Source organism: Coregonus lavaretus (assembly GCF_964263955.1).
Source record: "Coregonus lavaretus genome assembly, chromosome: 5".
In the NCBI taxonomy this organism is placed as follows: domain Eukaryota; kingdom Metazoa; phylum Chordata; class Actinopteri; order Salmoniformes; family Salmonidae; genus Coregonus; species Coregonus lavaretus.
Window position 1 is genome coordinate 30,292,447 of NC_139992.1, and position 12,109 is coordinate 30,304,555.

At 42.4% G+C, this 12,109-nt stretch overlaps 1 protein-coding gene across 1 annotated transcript in view; it reads left to right on the forward strand.

The window, feature by feature from the left end:
• Window positions 1-12,109, forward strand: part of LOC311129131 (TBC1 domain family member 22B-like) — a 193,745-nt gene that overhangs the window by 65,821 nt on the left and 115,815 nt on the right. The gene's annotated exons all lie outside the window — the stretch shown is intronic.

Genomic DNA, 12,109 nt, shown 5'->3' on the forward strand with positions numbered 1-12,109 from the left:
TCTCTTGTGCTGTGTAAACTGAACATTGATATGAAAAGAGCAAAGCATCTCAAATGACGTGTGTGTGTGGGGGTAGGGGGGAGTGTGTGTGTGGGGGGTGGGGGAGTGTGTGTGTGGGGGGTGGGGGGTGGGGGGATTGTGTGTGTGTGTATGCACGTGCGCATGCGTGCACTCTAGTGTGTTTGTGCTCCTAGATGATGAATAAATGGCTGCTCTGCCACTCCAGAGAGTGCTCTGAAGGTGGGTTGTGAACCCGGGGGATTGCAGTTGTTTGCATGCTGAAGCGTGAAACAGAAAATAGTTGTTTCTGTTGCTTTTGACTCCCCTCTCTTTCCTTGTCTCTGACTCAGTCTGTCAGATCCTCAGTCTCCTGGCCTGCTTTGCTTTGTTTCTATGTGCTTCATGTGCCGCTGCTGATGAGCTTTGAAAGCTTACAAAGCCAACAATCCTTCAAACGTGCTCCACCTGACACGTAACACGATGGTTTGATGTGCTGTCTGTTGTTTTTCACTTTTTTTTTTTTTATGAGAGAGGGTAAGAGAAAGGGAGCGAGACGGAAAGAGTGATTTTGGAGCGTTCATGCCGTTGAATAAGCAGGCTAATTACGCTTCTGTCTGAAGCTTTCTCTCACACGCTCGCTCTCGCTCTCTCATACACTCACACACTCACACATTTTGTCCAAAATGTTTTTTTTAAATTGTTTTTTAAAATCCCAGCCCCCGTCCCCGCCGGAGGCCTTTTGCCTTTTGGTCGGCCATCATTGTAAAAATATTGAAAAACATAATTCCACTTTGACATTATGGGGTATTGTGTGTAGGCTAGTGACAAAATAGTTGAATTCAGGCTGTAACACAACAAAATGTGGAAAAGGTCGAGGGGTGTCAATTATTTCTGAAGGCACTGTAACACCAGAGAGAGGTGTTAAAGATGTGAGGAAGTTGAGTGTGTGAAATGTGAATCACAGTTTCCTCTGTCACGGAAATGATTAAGATGTTCACCTGCACTTGGTGTTTTTCTCTCTCATCAACACCATCTAAATACGTCTATCAGACAGGATCAAGGCTGCCGTTCCATCTGTGTCTTCTCGTCTCGCCTTTGCTCTGTAACAACGCTAAGCTATCGCTGCTGCCACTACGCTTGTTTTTTTGTCTCTATTGTTGTTCCTTTGTTGCTGCTAGTTTTCAAACAAACGTCTATGTCTTCCTTCCTTTGATGATGCAAGAACTAAGACGTGCTTCTGTTTATTTCATTGATGTCAATCTGTAGTGTATGGGATACAAACACATCTGTTCGTTTTAAACAGTCAAGGTTCATTACTTCCACGCATAGGTTTCTATATCTTCCAAGTAGGGCTGCACAATTCATACATTTCTTTTATTGAAATGTCGATATTGACATGCATAATATCCATACTGCAAGAGGCAGCGGAGGGGCGTTCATGCAGTAACAAGTGGGTTGCTCGAGGGGCGGGGCATTCATGCAGGAACCAATGGGATGCTCCGGCGGGGGGACGCCCCCTTGCAGGAACGCCCCCATGCAGGAACGCCCCGGATTGGTGGCTGCAGTTGCACACTAATGCTTTTTGCCGCTTCCAAATCCCACACACCAAGCCCTGCCCCCTGTCACTCAACCAGGCAGTTCCTCGTGCTCGAGATTCACTCTGTATTGAACAAACAACAGCATGCAGTTAAAATATTTTTCAAACAAGAACAACACTGCTTTCCTCAGCTTCTTAATATAAATCCACGTTTTCTATATCACTGGTTCCCAACCTTTTTTCCTTGGAGCCCCCCCTACTTGTATCTAAGGAAAGCTGAGCCCCCCCCCACACACACACAAACACAAACACACCAAAATAATAAAGTGATTCATTCCAAATCTTTATTGACAAAAATGTACATCAATTATAGTTTTTCTTTCCTTTTCTCTTTGGTTTGCCCTGGTTATCTTTGTGTATAATTTAATTGTAGGCCTATACACACACACACACATTGTTACCAAAATAATAATAATAATTAATTATCAGCATAATAAGTGATTAACAGCACCTATATAGCTCTGTCCTAGATCTCCCTCAGACCGATTAACTGTAACGGGGCAGTTTGTTGCATACACACATGCACATCATGTGAACACTGGTTTTGACAGAGCTATAATGTATGTGTTATACATAAACTTAGGTTGGAGTTATTAAAACTCGTTTTTCAACCACTCCACAAATGTCTTGTTAACAAACTATAGTTTTGGCAAATCTACTTTGTGCATGACACAAGTAATTTTTCCAACAATTGTTTACAGACAGATTATTTCACTTATAATTCACTGTATCACAATTCCAGTGGGTCAGAAGTTCACATACACTAAGTTGACTGTGCCTTTAAACAGCTTGGAAAATTCCAGAAAATGATGTCATGGCTTTAGAAGCTTCTGATAGGCTAATTGACATCATTTGAGTCAATTGGAGGTGTACCTGTGGATGTATTTCAAGGCCTACCTTCAAACTCAGTGCCTCTTTGCTTGACATCATGGGAAAATCAAAAGAAATCAGCCAAGACCTCAGAAAAGTCTGGTTCATCCTTGGGAGCAATTTCCAAAAGCCTGAAGGTACCACGTTCATCTGTACAAATAATAGTAGTACGCAAGTATAAACACCATGGGACCACGCAGCCGTCATACTGCTCGGGAAGGAGACGCGTTCTGTCTCCTAGAGATTAACGTACTTTGGTGCGAAAATTGCAAATCAATCCCAGAACAACAGCAAAGGACCTTGTGAAGATGCTGGAGGAAACAGGTACAAAAGTATCTATATCCACAGTAAAACGAGTCCTATATTGACATAACCTGAAAGGCTGCTCAACAAGAAAGAAGCCACTGCTCCAAAACAGCCATAAAAAAGCCAGACTATGGTTTGCAACTGCACATGGGGACAAAGATCGTACTTTTTGGAGAAATGTCCTCTGGTCTGATGAAACAAAAATATAACTGTTTGGCCATAATGACCATCGTTATGTTTGGAGGAAAAAGGGGGTAGCTTGCAAGCCGAAGAACACCATCCCAACCGTGAAGCACAGGGGTGGCAGCATCATGCTGTGGGGGTGCTTTGCTGCAGTAGGGACTGGTGCACTTCACAAAATAGATGGCATCATGAGGAAGGAAAATTATGTGGATATATTGAAGCAACATCTCAAGACATCAGTAAGGAAGTTAAAGCTTGGTCGCAAATGGGTCTTCCAAATGGACAATGACCCCAAGCATACTTCCAAAGTTGTGGCAAAATGGCTTAAGGACAACAAAGTCAAGGTATTGGAGTGGCCATCACAAAGCCCTGACCTCAATCCTATAGATGTGTGGGCAGAACTGCAAAAGCATGTGCGAGCAAGGAGGCCTACAAACCTGACTCCGTTACACCAGCTCTGTCAGGAGGAATGGGCCAAAATTCACCCAACTTATTGTGGGAAGCTTGTGGAAGACTACCCGAAACGTTTGACCCAAGTTAAACAATTTAAAGGCAATGCTAGCAATTACTAATTGAGTGTATGAAAACTTCTGACCCACTGAGAATGTGATGAAAGAAATAAAAGCCTAAATAAATAATTCTCTCTACTGTTATTCTGACATTTCATTATTCAAAATAAAGTGGTGATCCTAACTGACCTAAGACAGGGAATTTTTACTAGGATTAAATGTCAGGAATTGTGAAACACTGAGTTTAAATGTATTTGGCAAAGGTGTATGTAAACTTTCGACTTCAACTGTACGTAGTGCTGAATGGTAGATAAACCCTTGTAGCTGTGTGTTTGGCCAGTCTGGGTGCAACAGCATGTCCTTTGACAATCCAAAACCTTTTGTATCCGTTCTCCTGGAAATATTTATTTGACACAGAATCGGCTTGAAGGTCTGCAACCTCCTCTTCACAGCCGAGGAATTCCACGTCCTCGAGACTGCAAATATAAGGGTCCATCACCCACGATTCCTTTGAAAAGTATTCGTCAACATCGGCAAAACAGGATTTAATTTCCTCCCGGAGCATGTTCATGTGCCGGGTAAACTCAGTGCGTAAAGACACAGGCACAGTGCCACCAGACTGTTTCATCAGCAGTGGAAATTGTTGTAGCTCCCCTTTTTAAATTTTTCCAACTCTGTACTCCAGTTTCCGCACAATAGCGTCAAGAGCGTCTTTGCACTGCATGATGTTTGATTCAGGACCCTGCATCCGCTTGTTTGTCTCATTGTAGAGGGTGAATGTATCTGCTACGTGTGCCGTTTTGATCCAAAACGCATCAGTCAGCTGTTCGCACAGTGGTCGATTGTGATCTTGCAAGAATTCCTTTATTTTTTCCTGCAGTTCCATAAAACGCACAAGCACTTGTCCACGTGACAACCAGCGTATCTCTGTGTGTAACAGCAGTGTTTGATGCGCTTAATCCTCACACAGCTGGGAAAACAGTGTCTTGTTAGTAGGGCAAGCCTTAATGAAGTTAACAACTTTAACAACAGTTGCCAGGGTGTTACTAAGGTCTTCCGAAAGTTTTTTACTGGCCAATGCTTGGCAATGTAGCATGCAGTGGAAAATTGCGCACCCGGGGCTTTTTCCTTCAATCGGCTGTTAAATCCCTTGTTTTTACCCAGCAATGCTGCAGCCCCATCAGTGCAGCATGCAACAATATTCTCGTAGGGCAGATGATTGGATGAGAGATATGAGTCCATAGCTATAAAAATATATTGGCCTGTTGTTGTTGTGGCTAGATTGGTAGATATATGAATGTCTTGTTTCAAGTCATCACCCTCAATATATTGCACATAAACGATGACCACGGATTCGTCTGACACTGTTGTTGTTTCATCCAACTGAATGGCAACGGGAACATTCCTAAGCTTCTCGTGCAGCTGGTTTTGACAATCTCCTCCCATTTGATCAATTTTGTCTTTGACAGTGTTGTGAGAGAGTGGGACGGTTCTCACTTTATCCACCACATGTGGGCCACACAGCCTCTACAATTTTCAGGCAGGCGGGTTTTGATTAGCTGCTCTCCAATATTGTGCGGCTTTTTAGCCTTGGCAATTTATAGCGAACACTCAATTGACACCGCCGTGGGCTGTGTGTAAATCACTGCCTGCTCTTTCAAATGCTTTTCTGATGTCTGTGCATCTTTTTGATAGTGCCAACTGCTTCTTCCTCTCAAAAAAATCCTGACCTTCACCAATAGTCTCCTGGTGTTTTGTTTCCTGGTGTTGTTGCATTTTGCTTGGCTTCATGCTGTCATTAGCTAGCTTCTCGCCACAAATGACACATTCTGTCCGAGTCCTGTCCTAACTCTCGAGATATAGCCTTACTTATTTTTTTGATGATGAGTCATCAGCACTTTTATGTTTCTTAGACATGGTGTTTTATTCATAAAATATTGATGTTCTGACTGCAGGAAAATCGAGCTGCTAGCTGAAACTGATTGAGCGCGGGTCATTGACGTGCAAATTTGTTTCCCGGGGAATTACCACATTTAAGTTTCTCTGCCATTATTATTATTTTTTAGATGGTCCTTGGCATTGCAAGCATATGATTTTTAATAACATTTTAAAATGTATAAAGTTTACAATTCAATTATAGTGGGACATTTTATGCATGTTTGACCTCAAAGCAAATGAGATCACGCGTCCCCCTGTGAACTCTGGCGGACCCCAAAGGGGGGAGCGGACCCCAGGTTGGGAACCACTGGTCTATATTGTACTGTTATTTGTTCAACAATAATAGCAGGAATCAACATAATGCACAGGCTATGAAAGTATCTGCCTGTCCCTGTTTTGCTGTCGGATGGATTTTGAGAAGCACAAGCATATTACCGTTGCTCAAAATGCTTTTGAGAGAAAAATACAGTTTTTAAATCAACTACTGTCATATAATGTATTTCTCAATATTGAGTTCATGGTACCACTTTGCAACCGGAGTAGGCTGTAGTTAGTATGGTTTTGGTGCGCCTGCGGAGCGGAGTATGCCATTTGCAGTGAATAGGCCTACATCAAGTAGCCTATAGGGCTAGCTCAGGAACATTTTTGTAGGACACTAGCCTACATTTACTGATAGATTAATCAATTAGCCTACAAGGCAATCTAGCAACAATATCATATTTAGAGTTAGCAATCTAGCTTAGTGTTTTGCGTTCCCACTTCCTCAGGTGGTAAATAATAATTCCCTATAGGCCAATATGCACAAAGATGTTGGCAATTTCTCTGAGCCATAAATAAATCTAATTATGGATCATATTTTGACAGGTTGCACATCAAAATATCAATCATGCATTTCTTGGATATGTTAGAGGAAATAGCTTACTTTTTGAATCAAAGGCTACAATCTCAGTTGTCTTACTTGTCACTGGGAAAACAAAACGTTTAGAGCCCTGCCTCTAATGTAAAGTAAAATAGTTACATTTATCGCGATATTACTTTTTGTCCATATTGCCCAACTCTAGCTCTTCCCCAGAAATTAATTAGTTATTTTTCGCTGATTTAGCGTTATCGCAAAAAATGAGAAAATGTATCGCAATATGGATTTTTGTCCATATCGCCCAGCTCTAGAATGGATCCTCTATTGGATTGGATGAATTTCTGGAGGAGAGGACAGATGAGCTCTGGTGGTATTTTTCTGATTGTCAGTGTGGAGACTGGAGAGAGAGGTTCTGTGCTGTCAGAAGGAAGCTACACGTGTTTCCTGGAAGATGACCTATGATAGTACTGCTGGGCTTTATACAGGAGCAGTAGTGATGTCAGTAGAAAGTGAATGGAAGAAGATAATATAACTTGTGTCTGTGTGAGTGTAGGGGTCCGGTCAGGAGTAATAAAGGGGTCTGCAGCAGGCAGTGTACCAGCAGGCAAGAACACCATGGTGGTGTCATGGCCAAGGAGTTATGGCAGAGAGGAGAGGAGAGGGGAGTTAATGTAAAAATGAAGGGAGGAATGAGGTGGGCATTCAGTCCTGTCTGTCCAGAGCTCTCAACTACCTCAAGTCCTGCGTGCTGGTCCTGGCACTGAGGGGCCAAGAGGGGAAAGTGAGGGAACGTGAGGGACAGTGAGTGACTGAGATGGGCTGAGAGAGGAGCAGAGGCAGGGATTGGAAGAGAGGGAAGAGAGGGGAAGCGAGGAGCTCAGAGGGAGAAACCCCCCTTATTCGGATCCCCATTAGCTGTTGAAGAAGCAGCAGTTACAGTGCCTTGCAATAGTATTCATCCCCCTTGCCATTTTTTCTATTTTGTTGCATTGCAACCTGTAATTTAAATTGATTTTTAGTTGGATTTCATGTAATGGACATACACAAAATAGTCCAAATTGGTGAAGTGAAATGAAAAAATAACTTGTTTCAAAGAATTCAAAAAAATTAATAACGGAAAAATGGTGCGTGCATATGTATTCACCCCCTTTGCTATGAAGCCCCTAAATAAGATCTGGTGCAACCAATTACCTTCAGAAGTCACATAATTAGTTAAATAAAGTTCACCTGTGTGCAATCTAAGTGTCACATAATCTGTCACATGATCTCAGTATAAATACACCTGTTCTGAAAGGCCCCAGAGTCTGCAACACCACTAAGCAAGGGGCACCACCAAGCAAGCGGCACCATGAACACCAAGAAGCTCTCCAAACTGGTCAGGGACGCTGTACACCAGCGGAACCCATCCAACTTGAAGGAGCTGGAGCAGTTTTGCCTTGAAGAATGGGCAAAAATCCCAGCGGCTAAATGTGCCACGCTTATAGAGACATACCCCAAGAGACTTGCAGCTGTAATTGCTGCAAAAGGTGGCTCTACAAAGTATTGCCTTTGGGGGGATGAGTAGTTATGCACGCTCAAGATTTCTGTTTTTGTGTCTTATTTCTTGTTTGTTTCACAACAAAAAATATTTTGCATCTTTAAAGTGGTAGGCATGTTGTGTAAATCAAATGATACAAACCCCCCAAAATCCATTTTAATTCCAGGTTGTAAGGCAACAAAATAGGAAAAATGCCAAGGGGGGTGAATACTTTCACAAGCCACTGTATTCTTCCAGGGGTGAAGTGACTCTCAGAAACTCTCCCTGATGACATCCCTTTTTTTAATTATATCTCTACTTGTATACTTGCTACCATGATTACGGATAATCGTGAATTAATCATGAATAATGATGAGTGAGAAAGTTGCAGACACACATATCAACCCCCCCCCCCCCCCCCCCCCCCAAAATAATAATAATGGTGAGAGGTTAGCATGTCTTGGGGGTGTGATATTTGTGCGTCTGTAATATTCTCATTCATCATTATTCACGATTCATTCAGGATTATCCGTAATTATGGTAGCATCCACATTAATGTAGAAGTGTTTTTCAAACATTCTATTCTCATTTACAATAAAAGTTACTCCAAAATGACACTACATTATTTACCATTCATTTCTATTGGGCACAAAATTATCTGAAACATAACCAAATCAAAGAGCAAATACATTCAACAAATTTGTAGAGTCACAAGCTTGATGTTGTCATTGCGTGCTATGATTATGGGACCAAATACTTAACTTTTTACTACTTTAATACACATAAGTGAATTTGTCCCAATACTTTTAGTCCCCTAAAATGGGTGGACTATGTACAAAAAGTGCTGTAATTTCTAAACGTGTCACCCGATATGGATGAAAATACCCTCAAATTAAAGCTGACAGTCTGCACGTTAACTTCATAGTCATGTTATCATTTCAAATCCAAAGTGCTGGAGTACAGTACCAAAACAACAAACATGTGTCACTGTCCCAATACGTTTGGAGCTCACTGTGTCTTAAGTGAACCAGGTCTCCATCATATGTCTACTTAAATCAAATCAAACATACACATATTTAGCAGATGTTATTGCGGGTGTAGCGAAATGCTTGTGTTCCTAGCTCCAACAGTGCATTTCTTAAGAAATAGAAAATGATACATTGTGACAGAGCTGGCAGATACATTATTTATCAGGGTTTTATTCAGAATAATAAACCAGACAGGTAGCCTATAGAAGCGGACGCATAGACATGAAGATTGGTTTTAATAACAGCAACAGAAGAGAGAAGAATGTCTACATGCTCTTTTAGCAGTGCTATCCTAGCAAGGTGTTAGCATGGCTGGTTGGTTTACAGTCTGATACCTAGCTGACACTAAGCATGTCTGACAGATGCTCTAAAAAGTGCTAATGTAAACGGTGCTGAAACCGTTTGTCCATTAAACGCCCTATGAATATGGAGCCAGTCGTGTCTGTGATCAAAAATGGGGCACTGTAACTCCAAGCGCTGTGAGGAGAAGAGGAGAGAAGGACCTCTGCTGTGTCTGGGACCCCCCACCCCCACACACACACTTGTTATTTTTTCCTCATGGAGACCTAAAATGTATTTCCACTCAAAATCCTATTTTCTATCAACCTAACCCTAGTCTTAACCCTGAATTTAACCCCTAATCCTATCCATAAACCTAACCCTAATTGTAACCCAAACCCTAAATCTTACCCCTAAGCTTAAAATAGCCTTTGTCCTCATGGGGATGTGGGAAATGTCCTCACTAGGGAGAATGTTGCTTGTTTTACTACCCTTGTGGGGCCATCTTGGGATTTCAGGACAGAGGGAAGCATCTGACAGAGGGAAGGGGATTGCAGGCGGAAGGAGGAGCAGTCAGGGAAAAACCATGTAGACTAGAGTGGAATACACATCAATTGAGCTTCAACGACAGCCCTATTGGACTACCCCAAGCAAGCTAGAGATGATGCCTTCCTACTAAGCAGAGAGGAGATTGAAGTCAACATGCTTTGATTGTGAGTGGGCCTATATTGTGTGTTTACACCATGTGATTATAACTGGAGACTTTTGATGTAATGAGTCACAGTCGTGTTAATTTCACTCTTCTGTTGTACTCGTCTCTCCAGCAGAGTCTTGTAGCTTTAGCCAACTACTTTGTCAGCTACTACCAGGCTGGTTGAGTTTCTCCATGTGTAAGTGGTCCGTATTGACTGTGTGAGGATCATGCCTACTGTCTGTTGTTCAGTCTGGCTGTGGGTTGAGCGGAGGGCCTATAGGTGTGTGTGTGTCTGTCTGGTGTCTGTGGATGGAGCACTGGGTCAGTGGTGGGGTGTCTGTGGATTGAGCAGAGGGTCAGTGGGCTGTCTGTCATCCGGTCTGTGGATTGAGTTTAGGTCAGTGGGGTGTGTTGGTTCTCTGTCGTGCTATCTGTTGATTGAGCAGAGGGTCAGTGGTCTGCTGTCTGTGGATTGAGCGGGGGATCAGCGGGGTGTGTCTTGTTGCTGAGTAGTTAATGAGTATCGGTTTGTTCGCTGTCTCCCTTCGCCAGGCGCTGATTTTAACGCTTAGCTGATTAACGTTCTTTATTTGCTCTAAAGAGCCATTAAGTAATTGCCTCGGCACGGCCACTGGCATTCACTGGAGGTTTTCCCCCCTCATTCCTCCTCTGCTCTCTCTCATCCCCCTCTCTTCTATCGTTCTCTGGTGGAGTTCCTCATCGACCCAAGTTTGTGTCTAGTAGAAAAGTGCACACACATCGTACTTATTGGCAGTAGTAAAGAAATGTGAATCTGAAGTAGGCCTAGCGATTAGAAAGAAGACTCAAACTTTTTGTTTTGTTTTTGCCTCTCTTGCTCTGTTTTTTTTAAATATGGAAATTTAGAATCTGTTTTTCATTGAGCCACTTCACTTTTTTTCAACTTGGGCTTTTCGTCTATATTTATTTATTACACAGTACTCATATTTCTAGTTTATTTCCATTTTAAATCATTGTTCTGAAATACAATATACAGTATCATCCTAAGTACAGTACTTGTAATAGTTCGTAGCACGTCCGTACCTTCAGGCTCTGATCAGTCCCTACACCCAAACGAGGGCATTGCATTCATCCACCTCTGGCCTGCTGGCTCCCCTTCCTCTGCGGAAGCATAGTTCCCGCTCAGCCCAGTCAAAACTGTTCGCTGCTCTGGCACCCCAATGGTGGAACAAGCTCCCTCACGACGCCAGGACAGCGGAGTCACTCACCACCTTCCGGAGACATTTGAAACCCCACCTCTTTAAGGAATACCTGGGATAGGATAAAGTAATCCTTCTACCCCCCCCCCCCCCCCCCCCCCCAAAAAAAAAAAAAAAAAAAACAATTGTAAAGTGGTTATCCCACTGGCTATAAGGTGAATGCACCAATTTGTAAGTCGCTCTGGATAAGAGCGTCTGCTAAATGACGTAAATGTAAATGTCTTGAAATATTTTGTTCTATAAAATGATGGAGAAGCTGACTCATTATTCCAATGGCCAGGATCTGAAACACCAGATCTTATTTGATCTTATCTCCACACATTTTCTCATCATTCCTGATTCCATAAAATGCACTGGAGCCGAGAATGATTCAGAAAAAACTCATTGTCAAGAAGTAATACATTTCCCATGAATAATAATAACGGTTATTGAATATCTTGGGATTAAATTAATTCCTCTACTATAAAAAGGCATAAATTGGATTTCGGCGCAGATTTCTCGGCATGAAAAATTGCTCCTTTATCATTTTGTCACCCCGCTGAAATCCGATGCACTTGACCTGATGCAATTGAGATTGCCATCATTTGTTTAAGAGACACACTGTGTGCCATGCCACTTCATGAGTTGTTGCATCTTCCACTCTTCCCATGTCAATTTATTTGCGTCCGTAGTAATTCAGAGTGTATCAATTTATCAATTAACATCCCACTCAGCCTCGTAGACCAATGGCGCGTCCCAAATAGTGCCATATTCCCTATATAGTGCACTACTTTTGAACGGGTCCAATATGGCTCTGGTCAAAAGTAGTGCACTATGTAGGGAATAGGGTGCCATTTGGGACGGAGAGCATAATATCTCCCATTAACTGTACTAATGATTTCTGTGAGACTGCAAATTAATTTCTTAATGGATTGATCTTCTTCCATATTTCACACTCTAGAAACGTTCCCACACTTATTTTCCTCTTCTCATCCTCCCCTTTTCTCCATTAGTGACAGCTCATCTAGAGCGATGACTGTCTGTTCATCTCTGCCTCTGCAATAACAGGTGAAGTCTCTAGCAGGCGGTGGAGGGGCCGTACTGTGAGCAAGTGAC